The sequence below is a fragment of the Pituophis catenifer genome, unplaced genomic scaffold (assembly GCF_029215685.1).
Source record: "Pituophis catenifer annectens isolate HBS135680 unplaced genomic scaffold, rPitCat1.0.hap2 SCAF_1, whole genome shotgun sequence".
NCBI classification, from domain to species: Eukaryota; Metazoa; Chordata; class Lepidosauria; order Squamata; family Colubridae; genus Pituophis; species Pituophis catenifer.
The window spans coordinates 326,559,719-326,578,289 of record NW_027256881.1 but is presented as its reverse complement, the minus strand read 5'-3'; positions in this window follow the sequence as shown (position 1 = coordinate 326,578,289).

Below are 18,571 nucleotides of genomic sequence, written 5' to 3'. Positions count from 1 at the left end.
TAGCCATGTTTCAGAAAGATGCTGGTAGGATAACTCTATGTCAGAAAATGGGATAAGATTAGACAAGCAGGAAGAGGAAATAAACATAAGGGCATAGCTGAATTAGTAGAGTCTAAAAGAAACTGGCAAATTCTATGTACTAACAGGGGGCATGAAAAGTGCATTTAACTATCATGCAGAAAAGCCTTATCAGGCTGTTAACAATAATAGTCCCTTTGGCTTTACACAGGAACAGGCCATTTTTGATATTTGATATGATTTTAGGATATATACTGTATATATATATATGTAGGTCTTTGGTTATTCGGGTTTTCTCCCGCGTAAAATTGGAGGTTTCTTGGCAACGTTTCGACGAAGTCTCATTCATCATCTTCAGGCTGGTGTTCTCGGCTTCGTGCTTCTAGGAGCAATGTGTGTGATCGCAGCTGTTTCTATATATATATATATATAGCTGAATGTTCTTCTTTTGCTCTTATTTTTTGCAGGAAACTGTTTACAAAAATATTAACAGCTACTGTACAGTATGTCAATCATTTTCTTCCTAGAAAATTATTTTTATGCAGTGATTTACCACCACATTTCAGCAATGGGATTTGGAAGCTAGAGGGGGCTCCATAAATTGCACAGAGACCCTGGATTGCCTATATTTTCTTACCATGCAAGAAAATATGCAAGATGTGACAGTGGCTTCATTTCCATCTTCTGGCTAATTGGATGTGCAATTAGATAAATCCAAATAGGAAAAAAAAAAAGCTAATTGAGGCCACATAAATTAAAGCACTGAAAGGCATAACTAAATAATTCAACTAAAGAGCAGATTTAAGATGTACAAAATAGCCAAGTTAAAACAGCGTAGCATGAGATAACAATTAGGATACAAAAAAAAGTGCAAAGTTAACATCAGCTGTGTGCATCCTAGAATTATGAACAAAGCATAAAATACTAAGTAAATGTGGAGAAGAGCTGTAAATGGAAACTTAGTGAATAAACCAAGTACAACAACAACAACAACAAAATAGAATACAAAGCTAAAGCTACATAACTTTCAGAGGATGCTTAAACTGGGCACTGAACCATTTAAGTAATTGAAAGAAGTGCAGCAGTTAAAACATATCCTGTATGCTAATAGCAAAGTTATTATTGGCCTGTGGATATTTATCAGAGCTGGCTTAAGACATTTTGTTGCCTGAAACAAAGGCAAGGTGGCATATATTCACAAATGCATTCCAAGGTACACAAACCATTTACAGTAATTTTTATTTTATCTTTTATTGCACCCAAGGGGACAGCCTTGCATGCATACAGCTCAGTCCTCCTTGAAAAAAACAGTTCATAAGGAACAAAGAGCACCTTGACTTCTCCACACTGCTATGAAACTTTCAGCTCTTTGAGGTACAGACAAGAAGTACAGGAACCATGAGTATTAACACTAGGAATAACAACTAAGGAAGCAGTAGGGTACCACAAGGTTCTGCCCTGGGCCCAATACTCTTCAATATCTTCATAAATGACTTAGATGAGGGAATAGAAGGGGAATTTACCAAATTTGTGGATGATACTAAGCTGGCAGGAATAGCCAACACTCTAGAACAGTGATGGCTAATCTTTTCCAGACCGAGTGCCCAAAGTGCGCCCGAACCCCAAAAATGCAATGCACATGCGGTCCCCCTGCATGCTCTCCGCCTCCTGTGCATGCATGTGTGTCACCCCTGCACGCACTCCGCCCCTGCACATGCATGACAGAGACCCGAAGACCAGCTGGCCGGTGGGAGGCACGTGCACTTGCGCAGCACAGCTGAACTGGGACAACGGCTCACATGCCATCAGAGAGAGCGCTACGTGCCATCTCTGGCACATGTGCCATAAGTTCGCCATCACAGCCCTAGAAGATAGGCTCAAGTTCCAGATGGATCTTGACAGACTTGAACACTGGGGCCTCTCTAACAAAATGAAGTTCGATGTAGAGAAAAGTAAAGTCTTACACTTAGGCAAGAAAAAGCAAAATTACACATATAGACTGAGTGAAACCAGGCTTAATAACAGCAACTGTGAGAGGGATCTTGGAGTCTTAGTTAAATATGAGCCAGCAGTATGCAGCAGCAGCCAAAAAAGCCAATGCAATCCTAAATTGCATTAACAGAGGGATACAATCAAGATCAAATGATATACTAATACCACTCTATAAAGCCTTAGTAAGATCACACCTAGAATACAGCATCCAGTGTTGGTCAACACACTATTAAAAAGATGTTGAGACTCTAGAAAAATGCAGAGAAGAGCAACTAAGATGATTAGGGGACTAGAGACTAATACACATGAAGGACGGTTGCAGAAAGTGGGCATGGCCAGTCTAGTGAAGACAAGGACCTGGGGAAATGATAGCAGTGTTCCAATATTTGAGGGGCTGCCACAGAGAGGAGGGGGTCAAGCTGTTTTCCAAAGCACCCGAAGGCCAGACAAGGAATAATGGATGGAAACTGATCAAGGAGAGATTCAAACTAGAAATAAGGAGAAATTTTCTGACAGTGAGAACAATCAACCAATGGAACAGCTTGCCTTTAGTCATTGTCGGAACTTCATCACTGGAGGCTTTCAAGAAGAGCCTGGACTGCCATCTGTCAGAAATTGTGTAGGGTCTTTCTCTTTTTATATATATGAAAATAACCTTAAAATAGTGATATTTTGAAGAGAGGAGGGAGCACAAAAGGATACAAACCGATCAATATACTGTCTGTAACTGTATGGAATGATGATGTTTTTATGTTTTATTTTCGTTTAAAAATAAAAAAAAAATTGGAAAAAAAAAGAAATTGTGTAGGGTCTCCTGCTTGGGCAGGGAGTTGGACTAGATGACCTATAGTACAAGGTCACCTAGTCCAACCTTCCAACTTTGTTAATCTGTTAAATCTGTAAGGTTACAGCACAGAATCTTGCACGTCTGAAAGCACTTCTCCCCTCCTTTACTTCTACTTTCCAGAAAACTAAGGAGAATCCCATCTGAGATGCTCCCTGCTTCTCTTTTCCTTCTTTGGGCTGATTACTGTTTGCATGATGGTTGTCTAGTGCTCTTCTTCCTGTCTCCCAAGATCATCCCTACGTACTATTTAAAAAGTCAGCTTTAATTCTCTGCTCTGCCTAAATGACTCCCTCTACTTGGCAGCTGGGAATTTTAATTTGCAGTCATAAAGAAAGAGAGGATGATAAAAGAAATATCTACCCCTCTCCAATTAAAAGTCTACACAGCCCAACAGAGAGGGTGTGAGGAAGTTTGGGAGGTGGTATCCTGATTTCTAAGGGACGCGGTGGCTCAGTGGTTAAGATGCTGAACTTGTCAACCGAAAGGTTGGCAGTTCAGCAGTTCGAATCCCTAGTGCCGCGTAATGGGGTGAGCTCCCATTACTTGTCCCAGCTTCTGCTAACCTAGCAGTTCGAAAGCACGTAAAAAATGCAAGTAGAAAAATAGGAGCCACCTTTGGCGGGAAGGTTACAGCGTTCCATGCGCCTTTGCCATTTAGTCATGCTGGCCACATGACCACGGAGACGTCTTCAGACAGCGCTGGCTCTTTGGCTTTGAAACAGAGATAAGCATCGCCCCCTAGAGTCAGGAACAATTAGCTCATATGCGTGTGGGGAACATTTACCTTTACCTATCCTGATTTCTAATCCATTTAGTCACCATGAATGGTAAAGTCAGGAAAAAACCAGAATTGTGTATGGAAATAGCAGCCTCACATTCCTGCAATAAGGAGTGGTGACTGCTGTAAGAAGCATGATATTTATGCCCTGTGTGCTCGGAAGCACTTTTTTTTTGTTCTCAAATCTGAAGCACTGCACCATTTAACTATTTTACAAGTCATAAAATAAAAATATGTAAAAGTAAAAAAAAAAAAGTTGCCTTGTCAGGGAGATGGGCAGCATATAAATTTAATACATAAATAAAAATAAATTAAAAGTTGCAGGGCAAAGCTAGCTATTCAGGAAAAGAAAATTGCAATTTAAAAATTCTGCCAGGTTTTAAATTAGCAACCTTTAGGAAATAAATATCCTAACCACTGTATTATTGCAGCACTATTGTTAAACAGGTGTATAAAACCTATTAGAGCTGAACAAGATAGAAAGAAGGAATGGTTACTTGAAAAATATACGTGTTCACATATTCGTGCACTTGATGTTTTTGTATAAGTTAAATATTATTTCCATATGTGTGTGGTGTGCGTGTGTTTATGTGTGTATGCACCAGTGGTGGGTTCCTCCAGGTTCTGCCGAGCCGGTAGCGGTGACGATATGATGTCACCGAACCGGTTCTGCCCCCCCGCCCCCATGTTATTCTTACCTTTTATTTGGCCCCACCCCCAATCTATTGCTGCCTCCTGAGTCCCAGCTGATGACTAGAGGGGAAAAAAACTGTTTAAACTCTTGCCCTGGGCTTCAAAAGGCCGCCCTACAGCTGATCAGTGTTAAAAGAAAACAAATGAGTAGACCAGTGCCTGCAAAAATACATGAGTAAATCAGTGCCTGCAAAAATACAGTAGTAGATCAGTGCCTGCAAAAATAAATGAATGGATCGGTATAGCTCTGCAAGCAGTTAAAAGCCTGGTAGATCAGTACCTCTGCTAAATCCTAAATAATTGTCACATGACCATCAAGCCACACCCACAAAATAAGCCACGCCCACAGGACCGGTAGTAAAAAAATTTAGAACCCACCCCTGGTATGCACATATGTGAAAAGATGGCTGGTCACAACAGCAGAAGAGTTGTCCAATGGGAAGATGTAGCAGGCTGTAAATTGGCGTTAGGCAAAGTTCCCAATGTATCTCCCACAATCAGATACAGTTTAAGGTGCCATCTTAAATTAAAGAAGGATGTACTAGAAGTCCTTCAAGGAACCTTCCAACTCTATGATTCTATGATCTATGAAAACTCCAAACTACCTGAACAGCCATCTTTTCTACTATGATCCCACCTGGTTTCTTGCAACTATATAGATATTAAATGAATCTGAATGCAGTTGTCATTTTTTAAAAAGGCAAATTATTAGAATATGTTTCATCCAGATTTCAATTCAGTTTTCTATTAGGTTTCTCTATAAAATTCTATTTTAAGCATTTCATCCTTCTGGAATATATATATATATTTGCTTTAATTTATATTCCGCCCTTCTCCGGAGACTCAGGGTGGCTTACAATGCGTTAAGCAATAGCCTTCATACTTTTGTATATTTATACAAAGTCAGCTTATTGCCCCCACAATCTGGGTCCTCATTTCACCTACCTTTGAAAGGATGGAAGGCTGAGTCAACCTTGAGCCTGGTGAGATTTGAACTTGCAGTAATTACAAGCAGCAGATGTTAATAACAGTGCTTTAGTCCACTGTACTACAGGCTCTTCACATGTCCTATTATTGAGGACATGATTTTCCCAGTTGTAAAATATGACTTTGAAAGCTGGATCCTAAAAATAAAGGAAATTCAAGTGTGGTATTAGCAAATGTTATATCTGCGAATAACTTGGACTAGGAATAGAACAAAAACTTCACTGCTAGATGAAATGAAATGTTCGTGCTAACCAAGCCTTTATAATTATAATATTTATTATAATTAGCTTCCTAATCAGAATGTCACAAGTATTTTATCCAAAGTTTTGCAGAAATCATGATATGGCAAGTCTACAGCTTTCCCACTATATATTAAAGCTAATTTCTTCTAGTTAATCTTTCCAGGTACTAATTTTGAACTGATTAGTCTATTTCTATAAAACTTCTTTTCACTCCTTTTTTAACTTTTCAAAAATTAAAGTGATTGCTTTTTGAAGGTAGGGGCAATTGGTTCTGCTCCACTTATATGGCGCTTGATCTCCAGTTATCGGGCATACCCTTTGGGGTATCTCAAAGATAACACATAGTTTTAGCCAGTCCTTTAGCTGGTGGAAAAGTAACAGCGTTCCGTTTGCCTTTGGCATTTAGTCATGCTGGCCACATGACCCCCAGAGACATCTTCGGACAGTGCTGCCTCTTCGGCTTTGAAACGGAGATGAGCACCGCCCCCTAGAGTCGAGAACGACTAGCACATATGTGTGAGGGGAACCTTTACCTTTACCTTACTATCAGAAGAATAATTTGGGGTTCCAACTTGAGCCAGGTTTGTGCAAGAATAAATACAAATGAGATCCAGACAGCTGTGAGGAAAGAATAAATATTTAATTCCTAAAAGCAAAGAGTTTGCCTTTAGGGGCAATTGCAGAGAAATGGGATAAAGCAACACAGTTAAATAGGGGAGCTTTGTCCTGGGCGTGGAAGTGTCTATGTGCTGATTCTAGGATGACATTTGTGGGACGTGTGTATGTGTAATTATGTTTATTCTTGTGAACCTGCATTTCCACTGGGAGACCTAATTTAATTAACTCTATTTGTGTTTACAGACCTTATCCTTTGATATGTGGATTAGGGCTGAGTAACGTATTTGGGATTTTGAGGAAGTTTGAGTAAAACAGCCCCGCCCACCATCCCGGATGTTGTCATAAGCGATCTGAGCATGCGCAGAAGCAAGGCGCGCATGCGTCGCTTTGATCACTCGTACGTGTGATCCTGTTGCAAACCAGTAGTAAAGGTAAGTAGAACCCTCTCTCTCTCTCTCTCTCTCTCTCTCTCTCTCTCTCTCTCTCACTCTCTCTCTCTCTCTCTATATATATATATAGAGAGAGAGAGAGGGGGGGGGGGAGGGAGAGAGAGAGGAAAAGAGAAACTTCTCACACTACTTATGTCATAGACATAGCTTTTTAATTATGCAGCCTCATATTTTCTAGTGTTGCAGACGAGATCTAAGAAATGCCCTCTATAAATGAAGGAACAGTTCTAAGACTCTTTTTCAAATCAATATGCCAAAAGCCAGAAATCTCTCTTCCTCTCTACTTGCTAATATTTGAGCCACTTTGCAAAATGAGCACAGAACAAATACTTTGGGGGATTAAAATGCTTTCACAACTATTGACTTTCCAGAACTTTCAGCAAGAGCTCAGAAGGTGAGTGTTAGAGGCGCCTTCAAATGGCTTCCTAACTGAAAAAAAAATAGACTTGCTAAATGTTGAGCATGGAGATTAAATCTTAAATCCATGCTCTCTCTAAACATCTTTCTATCATATCCCTGAGAAAGGATTAACTAACATATATCCTTAGTAAGTGTGTGTGTGGGGGGGAGTTTATGGTAAATGAGTACAGTTCATTGATTTGGCAGAAGGTAGATAACAATCACAAGGAGCATATTTAATTCATTGATACCCTCCCTCCCTCCCTCCCTCCCTCTCTCTCTCTCTCTCTGCCATGTTCTTTCTGGCATGTAATGCAAAGAATATGATAGTTTCCACATATCAAAGCACTATTACCTGGTGATAAAGGAACTTAACCTAGAGAAGGAACTTAATTTAACCTTCTTCCATAGATAAGGGAACATTGTCAACATTAGCAATATGATATTCTGTCATGGGAATATGGTCCTTTCTCATAGAAGTCATTTCTCCTTCCCAATAAGCAAAACGAAGAGAGAGAACCTCGAACCTCATGTTTCCCTCCTTTTTATAGTTAACAGAACAAAGAAAATGCAAGAGGAAAGTTGATTGGACAGGGTAAAAGTAATCTCCCCTTTGCATAGGCAATCAATTACATGAAGTCAAATATGTTACATATTTGCATCCCATAATATCACACACATTCATTAAAATGAGGTCTGACGTGAAAGGGGGCGTAATTGTAAAGAAAAAGGTTGTTTGGGGTTTACAAAAGAGATAAACCAGACCCCAAACTTTTTCTTATCTGGCGCTCGTGTACAGCTTGTTTATCAGTTTAGGAATGTTAAAAGCTAATAAACCTGAACATCATTTTAAAAGAGAGAAAATAAATCAAATTAAAATATTAAGTAACTAATGTTAGTTAACAAATTACAAAACCCATGTAATTTGCCCCTCAATACAATATTCCAGATCTGGTCACACTGTTGAATTGTGTCAGGACATTATGATATTAGCATTTCTAGTTTCACTACCATTTCTTAATCTACCTGCTTGTGATCTTTTTTTACAGCAGACGCACACTGTGTCAAGATTTTCATTAAAATGCTTATCATTAGTCCAAGATGTCTTTCCTCATCAGTTACTGTTAGCATTGCCCCTAATAATAATGTGTATGAGTAGTCCGCATTTTCGCGAACTACTCATCTTGATGCACCAATGTGCATCAATTTACACTTGCTCACATTTAATAACATTTGCAATTTTGATGCCCAAACCCTTAACATCCTTTATCGTGGTCTCTGAAGGACACCAATTGCCACAGTGAGAGCTGGGAATATATATATATATATATTATTTTTATTTTTATTTATATGCCGCCCTTCTCCGGAGACTCAGGGCGGCTTACAATGCGTTAAGCAATAGCCTTCATTCTTTTGTATATTTTATACAAAGTCAGCTTATTGCCCCCACAAACTGGGTCCTCATTTCACCTACCTTAGAAAGGATGGAAGGCTGAGTCAACCTTGAGCCTTGGAGAGATTCGAACCAGCAGAAATTGCAGGCAGCTGTGTTAATAACAGGGTGCACTAAACCCCTGTACTATTCAAGGCTCTTGGGCTCACTCAAACATTAGAGTATATAATTATTGATGGAGACTTATTTCTATGGAAACTGATAGACTCCCAAAATCGTGCTTGATAGAACAGACTAAGTTCAATTAAATTCTTCCTGGATAGTACAATTTGCAAATTACCTTGGGAATTATGGGTTTGCTGTCTCTTGCTCAACAGTAAAGACATTGTTGCACAGAAAATCCTTGATATAAAAACTCAAGACAGAAAAACCTATAACCAGTAAGGCTGGTATGCTGACATGGATGAGTTGCTATAAATGTAACTTTAAATTGAAAAAATATTTAATTACTAAAATGCCAAGTATCTTAGGAAGCTATTTACCTATATGAGATTTGAGCTGCTTGACACAATGGTGAGATATGGAAGATTTAATCGAGTCCCTTATCATAAAGGTACACATACTTGTGGTGTACCAAACACGGAGGCTATAGAATATATATTATTTCAGTGCCAGATGTATAGCACAGAAACAGAGCATTACCTTGAGCCATATATAAGAACAACTCACTGGGACCCACATTTCAGACCAACATGTTTTATGTATGGTCAGAACTTTGGCATCACATAAAATGACCTCCTTTTGAATCAAACAATGCAATTGAGAGCCACATGTATAGAGAGCCACATGTATAAATTGTAAGGTTGAAAAGGATGTCTGAGCTGACATTTTGTCTCTAGTTATTCTATGGATAGCTTTCGATATAAACTATGGATAGTTTTACTTAATCTTTTTTTACAATGTGACCTTGCAGCTAATAAAAAAAAATACAATATACATCTTCAAACACAAACGTATATACACACACACAAATATACATACCATTGAAAGCAACAGAAGGTATGATTAAATGGAAAGTAGTGAAATGTTTTGAGATTATTATTTTTTCATTGAGCAGGCTTTCTCCTTTGAATGAAAAATATTGGTCCCTCTGATCATTTCAAATATATTCAACCAGGTTCTGAATGGGAATAGTCTCCATGTAGGGGGTTTAGGACAATTACTCCATATTCCCTTATTTTTTATAGAAATCTTACATATTATATCAGAACATAAATCAAATCTTTATTATAGTCATAGACCAGCTTAATAACATATTCACTATGGGAGTGGCCCTAATAAAATCAATGAATATTGACGTGTCTCATTCTATTATCTATGTTTAGCAGAACAGCATTCTAGTCCGTTGGGAGGGAGGCAGTTTTAAGAAATACCTATAAATTCAATTTGCATCCATGTTCATCTACAACTGTCCCTTCATATTGAGTTTTTGTAGCAGCGTACGCTATGATTAACATGAATTCCCCAATATACCCTTAAAAAATGTTTTATTTCTGACACCGATTTTTGATATGCAAAATTCCCAGATGGAGAATTAAATGTAGATTTTTGAAGCGTACATTTTAATCCCCAGATACATCTTGTATCTGTATCTCTCTGACCAAGAAAAACAGACACAAACTGAATCCATTCAGTGATGGTTGCCATGTTGCAATAGGAAAAAAACACAAATCTTTTCTCAATTTCTATTTCTAATTCAGTATGTTAATGTGTGAGTGTCCCAATTAATCATCCCAGTTTCACAATCTTTTTAATGATCTTCTGGCTGCAGATTTGCCAGACAAGAGTTGGCTGCCATTTTTAAGCACCATTTTGTAAAGAAAAATATATTTTTACTCTATTACATTTCTCCAGTGTATCTTTCAATTGGTGTCAATTTCTCTCTTTATTGTTTTTTTTTTCCAGGTACAGTCCCCTGTTCCCTTTTTGTACAACGGAGGCTTCTGACTCTAGCACTGTTCTGAATAATTCCAGCTCCTCACTAATAGTTTTCCTTCTATTCTTGCTCCCAATTAACCTTTTCTTCTCCCTTTAATCCACTTGGTTGAACTATCCAGCATTCCCACTTTTTATCAGACTAATTGCATTTCTTCATCTGCTTCTTTTGATTTTTTACAAATCTAATTATACTATTATCAAGGGTGGATGATAATTGAGATGATGTAAAAAACCACAGGATTATTGATAATTTCTGGGCTTTTATGTATAGCCTCACTGAAACAAAAAGACCGGAATATCTCCTTACCAGCAATCAACATCCAGATAAGCAGGGATTAACACTAGGATTAACATCAGAAAATCAATCAGTAAACAATATCCTAAACAAGGAACTACCAACTCAAACAATCAAGCAGTAAACAACAGCCTAATCAAGGAGAGAACAACTGACTCCCCCAATATTGAGCACAACTCAATATTGACAGGGTAAATTTCTAAACAGAGAGCAAACCCCACTCTTAACATTGAAAATGTTACCTGGTTTAGATCACAAAATGTCCACAAGCAGTCTCAGAGAATGCCAAGGACACCACACATCAGAATGAATTGGTCCAGTGTGCACTCACAACTAGTAATTTATAAAAGCTGAGTTACTTTTCAGAAAAAGAAAACAGTCTCTTTTTATTCTTTTAAATGGACAGCCTTCGCACTAATTGAAAGGGGAGTACTGTCAGTGTTTAACCGATCACAGAATCAGAGAAAAAGAAAGGGCGATTTAGGCCAATTATTCCAATCACTTCCCTGCTCAATGTAGAAATCCAAATTAAAGTGTCTTTAACAGAGCTTTGTCCAACTTCTCCTTGATCACATGCATTCCACCAACTCTGTGGAATTGGTTCAATTATCAAACTCTTTTGTTGTTGCTCTTTCATAACATTATTATTATTATTTTATTATTTATTAAATAATAAAATACATTCAGTCGGAACATGCCTTTCTGTAAATTGGTTCCTGTTTTGTGTTGCAGAGTGCGTTTTGTGTTCATGGCTTTATTCTCTGATTTTCCTTAAGTTAATTAATGGTGCACACAGTGCATTACACAATGCCAAAATTAAGATAAATGGTTAACTGTTTAGCAGAAGAACCAGCCATTGTCTTAGCATGCTGCATGAACATTCATAAAAGCATACAAGCAAAGAATCTTACAGCCATGTTAAGCCATAATGCACCTATCCAATTGGGCATCTTGTGCCATGTGAATTTACAGGGTTACCATATCTGAATTGCAAATGTCTGTATAATGGAAGGGAAAAGAGATATAGAAAATGTTGACTTCTTGCTGCTATATAGTGCTCACCCAGATTTCTGCAGTCTAGTTGTAGTGCTTTTAAAACATAGCAAGTCTGTTTTATTGACTCAAATAGCACAATTGTATTATCTCCTTAGTCAATTTTTCTCATGGCTAAAATTGTAATAGGTACCTCTAAGCAATCCATTCCCTAGAAATCCTTGTTATGTAGCAACACACTCACACTTTAGCTATAGCCTAATCCCTTCTATCTCTGGAAAATTGACTAACTCCCCTTGAGGTTAAATAGCAAAAAGATGAGTATGGCAAAGGTTTCCAACCCCCCACCCCCCACCCCTTTTTTTTTAATCTCTCCTAGAAGAGCACCTGGCTTTTGGAATGAAAAAGAAAGAAAACAAAATCTTGCTCTTAGTCATAGGGTGAAATCTCTCCAGGATTAAAAAAAATCTAGTTCATACAGATTCAGTAAGTAATTAGACAGAGTGCTGCTAGAAAGGTTGATTTTATTTTGCATGTGTTTGAGGCACATACATGGTTTTCCTCAAATATTTTTGATACCAGCTTGTTTCCTGTGGTGGCTACAGTCTAAAAACATGCCACAAAAGGCCTAGGACCTAGGTAGTTTGACTACTAGACACTTGTCTAAGTTGTCTTGGTGTTTTTCAACCAGGAGAAACAGGAATGTAGGAATATGGCCTTCTGTCAGCCATATTCTTATTAATATTCCCCAGCAATTCCCTTCACCCAGCCTCAGAATTGGCCCAAACAAAACCATCCACAAGCAGACCAAGATTAGTCCATAAGGCAATGGCCAATAGTCCAGTGCAGCCCATGAAGACAGACGGACCTCCTCCTGAGTAATCTGGCTGATCTCCATTGCTCTTGTCTTTTCCCTGCCCTGGGTGCGCTTGGATCCACCATGGAAGGCAGCTCCTTCTCCTCCTCTTCACTGACCAACCTCCCCTGCAAGCTGTCCCCAGATGAAGCCTCCTGTAAATCTCTTTTGGCCGGCTGTTCAGAGTCATTAATTAACCTAGTTCCTGGTGTGCCAGGAATGAGCTCATCCTCCCTTGAGCTGACCTCTGAGGAAGAATCTGAGGAGTTGTCCAAGGGAAACATCACCCTGTCCTGGAGTGGACATACTAATCAAAATGTATTTTAACCAACAAAAAAAATCCCACAACAACAGAGGAACATTATTAACTTCCCAAAATTGGTGTAATTTAAAAATATGTCCTTTTTGCAGACATCTCACTCTGCTTGCTCACATTGTGATTAACTATTAATTTCAAGATCTTTTTCATTTAGCATTGCCCAGCTCAGTATACATTTCCCATTCTCCTTAAATCAGTTAAAACAAACACAGGCATTCCTCATTCCTCATGCTTTGTTATTCAAACAGTATATACAAAAATGAACAATTTTATGAAATATATACTTTCAAATATAAACGAAAACCCAGAACAAATTCCAGTGCTGTAAGACTACTTTATGCCATATGGATTTTGTATTCGTTTTTGTATTTTTAAGATACAACATATGTGTTTACTTCACTGCATACTTTATTTAAAATCAGCTTTCTCCCATATGCAGATAAATTTAAATTTAACTTAACCCTAAACATATTTTTATGCCTCGTTTTTAAAGATAATTTTGTTGTCCTATGGAGATTAATGTCTTTAGAAAATGTAATAAGTATTTAAGAAAACCTTGGAAAACAGGTTTTTCAAGAATAACTAGAGAATCCTAGATCTCTTCCTTGCAAATTCTATGAAATATCCAGGCATGTGAAATATGATGGGATCAAATCTGCCTACCTTACCTCATACTGAAGCAGGAATTTTAAGCTAGGCTTCTTTCAATTTTGGATTCTTGATACTATGTACTTTAGGGGACAAAATTTGTTAATATATGCAGAACTACTGTCCTTTCTGTTGGAATTGATATACTAAATATCAGACAAGTAGGAAAAGGGCAATTGTGCAAAGAGGCTACTATAAGAATTTCCCGGATAGCAATGGTGAACTGACCATGCCTCAACTCTTTGCAGAGCTAACATGGCCAAAATAGGAGTCAGGATTGGCTCATCAGAATTCCTCTCTGGATTAAGAAGAGGACAAGAAGACAAGTTTGTCTCCATACAGAATCTCCCTGCAAAAAGATCATAAAACTCTGTACTCCGGCAGATTTGAGAGGTCTGGGGACTGGGGAATATTCATCTTGCATAAATCATGGTTCAGCATCTTTTGTTGTAGTCCGCCAGCAGCCTGCTGAGTTGGACAGTGAGGAGGCTGGGAAGGAACATGGGCCAGTCCTGGAGTTTGGGGAAGGCTCAGACAAGGGCTATGCGTCAGAGGCAGAGAAAGGGCCATTTGGGAGGTACGTGCTGCCTCCGGAGCCTCCAGAGTCGGACCTCAGCAAGGCAGAGGAACAAGGGGAGCCTGTTCCCAGTGTGCGCATGCGCAGAGATGCCAGAACAGCTAAAACAAAAGGGATGGCTCAGGAGTAGGGCTTGGAGATGATTGGCCCCTCCCATAAGACTTAAAAGAGGAGCAAAGGCATGTGGGCTTTTGCAGGAAGCAACATTGTTATTTCTGTGCAGTTTAAAGTCTGAAGCTCTGTTTGATTCTGAACTCCATGTGGCTTTGCCAATTAGGTCTTTGGCAGTGTGTCAAGGGAGATAAAGGTGGGTGAAGGACTCTTTACAACTATTTGGGACTCATCTGTGAATGAACAGAATTCACAGCTGTTAAAATAAAAGAGGTGTTTGGGACTACTTGTGTGTTTTACTGACTCAGGAAGCCTAGGTCAGAACACTTTCAAAAGAGACATGAGGATACTTCTTCATTTTACTACTTTAGGAAGCTGCTTATTACATATTTCTTTGGAGTTAAGAACCTTCTGGAGGACAAGCTGTATTACATCAGCAGGAAAACCTCCTTCTACCCTGAATGAATAAAAGCTCCAATGCAAATCTAATGATTAAAAAGAAAAGCTTTACTTTTTTGAAAAATAGCAAATGGGGGGACTAGAATGTGGATCTTGGAAAATGATCTAGGCTAGATGGACTTGAAAAAACATTTCCTGTGGGGTCTTTAAAAATCATTTAAAAATATATAAACTCTAAAATTGTAAGAAATTCTCCTGTGGGAAAGTTTTGTTGATTGGAAAATAAGAGGGGGCAAAATATTACTCTTAGAGGACAAACCCTTTAATACAATGAGCAATATTATTTGGCTATAGAAGAAATAACGTTGTTTTTGGAATAAGTTACTCTAAAGTTATTTACACGATTGTTAGATATGATAGCAATCAATATAGAAGAACAACATATTTTATTGGATAAAACAAAGCCTGACTATAACACAGAAAATTATGCCAAATTGGATTTACAAATAGAATAGAATAGAATAGAATAGAATAGAATAGAATAGAATAGAATAGAATAGAATAGAATAGAATAGAATTCTTTATTGGCCAAGTGTGATTGGACACACAAGGAATTTGTCTTGGTGCATACGCTCTCAGAGTACATAAAAGAAAAGATACATTTGTCAGGAATCATAAGGTACAACACTTAATGATAGTTGTAGGGAAACAGTCAATATAAATCTTATGGATACCAGCAACAAGGATTGAGGAGCCTTGGTAGTACAGTGGTCTAAAGCACCCTGTTATTAAGACCAGCTGCCTGCAATTACTGCAGGTTTGAATCTCGCCAGGCTCAAGGTTGACTCAGCCTTCCATCCTTTCTAAGGTAGGTAAATTGAGGACCCAGTTGTGGGGGCAATAAGCTGACTTTGTATAAATATACAAAAGGATGAAGGCTATTGCTTAGCGCATTGTAAGCCGCCCTGAGTCTCCGGAGAAGGGCGGCATATAAATCAAATTAAAAAAAAAAAAGGTTACAGTCATACAGTCATAAGTGGGAGGAGATGGGTAATAGGAACCATGAGAAGATTAATAGTAGTACAGACTTAGTAAATAGTTTGACAGTGTTGAGGGAATTATTTGTTTAGCAGAATGATGGCATTCAGGCGTTCTTGTTCTAGTTGTTCTGGTGTGCAGTGCTCTATAGCTTCGTTTTGAGGGTAGGAGTGAAACAAGTTAATATCTTAATCGTTAAGAGGATATACAAATAATAAATCAGACAAGTGATTTGCAAAGCGTGGATTTATAGAAGGAATGTGTGAAACCAAGGAAACTCTTGCCTGGAAGGAGATAAAGAGGAATTAGTCAAGGAGTTCCTGAAAGGAGGCAAAGACAAAAGATAAGAACTCATAACTGATGGGACTAAAGATCAAGCTTTATAAAATTAAAAAGGTTTATAAAGTGAATCTGTTTGATCAGGGTTAAAGTATGTATGTTGTGGTTTCTGGTAGCTGTTAATTGGATTTCCATTTGACCAAGACTGAATGACAAGGCTTTAAAAGATCTATGTATAAGTGGGGAGATCATTCTTTTGCTTTATTTTTTAGAGGAAGTGATAAGTTTGGATAACAAAATTGAATTTTTGATTAAGATTGACTAATAAGATTGACATGGTTTGACTAATATGTTAATATTTCTGGCAGCTTTTAGTAGACTTTTGTATAGGACTGAATGATGTGTTTTTGCAATTTGGTTATTGATCAGGGATGACATATGAGATGAAAAGTTTTTTTTTTAAAAAAAATGAAGTACCAGAGAAGATGTTAAGTTAAATCCAAATTATTTGTACTTGTCTGGAAGGAAGGAGGAGTGATCTTTTATATATCTCCTTTTCTTTTTTTCTATCTTTTCACTTTTCTTCTTTTCTCAAGAACCTTTCTTGAGATTCTTTTTCTTGAAAGCCCTTGGATTTTTTTTAATTAAGATGGGTTCTAATTTCTAAAGTAATAAGTATGGGGAAGGTGGTTATTGATACCCTAGAGGCTCTGAGCATTAATGCTGGTGCCTTAGGGAACTTAGTTTCCCCTCTCTGGGACAGATGTCATGAAGGACAGATGAAGATCACCAGTCTTTGACATTAGGAGGGTTGGAATTGAGGATGTTGGGGTCTTAGGGTCTTGATATAGGATATGTTAGAACAGGGGTATCAAACTCAGTTTCACTGAGGGCTGCATCAGGATTGTTTGAAGTATGTTTAAGACTTTATTTTTAATTTCTCTTACTGGTGGCTTCAATTATACTTCTGTGTGGGAGTTCACAGAAAGTCCTATTGTTACAAACTTTTTCATCATGTTGAAGTCTCCTTGGCTGTTCATATTTTGTTCTGGAATCTTATCCCAAAGAGTGGCTCAGTGATTAAGACACTGTGCTTGTCAGCTGGAAAGTTGGCAGCCCAGGTTCGACACCCAAGCACCAATGAACGGGATGAGCTCCTATCCTTGCCTCAGCGCTGGCCAACCTAGCAGTTCTAATTGAGTTCTAATCTAAAACTCAGTAGGAGGAATTAACACATTCTGTCATTAAGATTTCCAAAATATGGGAAGCTAAAGGAGATTCAAGATGCCTTATACACTGAAGGATATGGGCACCGAGACACAAACGCAAAAACATGTATCTTGTGTGTCTCGTTACTAAACAAGTGCAAAAACAGCATAGCCATTGAAATTCTCTTTTCTTGGGGGAAAAAAAAGGCCAGATAAGAATTCTCTTTCATCAAACTAAATGAAAATGTATGGGATGTAAGATAATGGGTTTTTGTAAATTACTACTTTGTGATGAATTTCCCCTTTTTAAAATTTTTCTCCTCCTTCCCTTTAGAAAACTAAAACCCAGGGGAGAAAAGTGGCTGAAAAACTTTCATTACAAATGAACATTGGTTAGCTTATTAAAAAGAATGCCTGATTTGAATCATGAGGACATCAGTAAGGATAAGCTGGTTCCTATGATACTGCTTTACAAATGGCCTTGTGTTCATATCACCACAAATGTTTAAGAAACATTCTGTGCAATAAAGCCACGGAGCAAGGCAGGCTGGATTTGTAAATCTTTTACTTTTTTGTTGTGGCTTTTTTCACCAATAATGGAAGAAAGAGGAAAAAGGGAAAAGAGGGTATAAATCTTCCATATAAGAGGAATATAATAAGAGGAATAATATCAGACATTAATACAATTGAGAGAGTCCAGAGATATTTCACGAGAAGTGTCCTCCATTTTTCTGCTTGCAACAGAATATCTCTTGCCACCAGACTTGAAATTTTGGGCTTACACAACTTAAAACTATGCAGCCTTTGGTCTGACCTAAGTGTAGTACATAAAATTATCTGCTACAATATCTTACCTGTCAATGACTACTTCAGCTTCAACTACAACAATACATGAGCACACAGTAGATACAAACGTAAGGTAAACCGCTCCAAACTCGACTGCAGAAAATATGACTTCAGCAACAGAGTGGTCAATGCCTGGAATGCACTACCTGACCCTGTGGTTTCTTCCCCCAAACCCCCAAAACTTTAACCTTAGACTATCTACTGTTGACCTCACCCCATTCCTAAGAGATCTGTAAGGGGCGTGCATAAGTGCACCAAAGTGCCTACTGTCCCTGTCCTAATGTCATTTTATTGATATCCATTTCATGTATTCATAATCATGTTTATACTTTTATCTGTTATCTTATACCCTGTTTCCCTGAAAATAAGACATCCCCTGATAATAAGCCCAATCGGACTTTTGAGCGCATGTGCTAAAAAATAAGCCTCCCCCCGAAAATAAGCCCTCCCTGAAAATATTTAAACACAGAGCTGGAAATCAGGTAAGACGGCAAGAGGAGCCCCATCTTGCTCCCGCACCCCAAAATAATAAGATCTCCCCCAAAATAAGGCTAAGCGCTTATTTCAGGGTTCAAAAAAATATAAGAC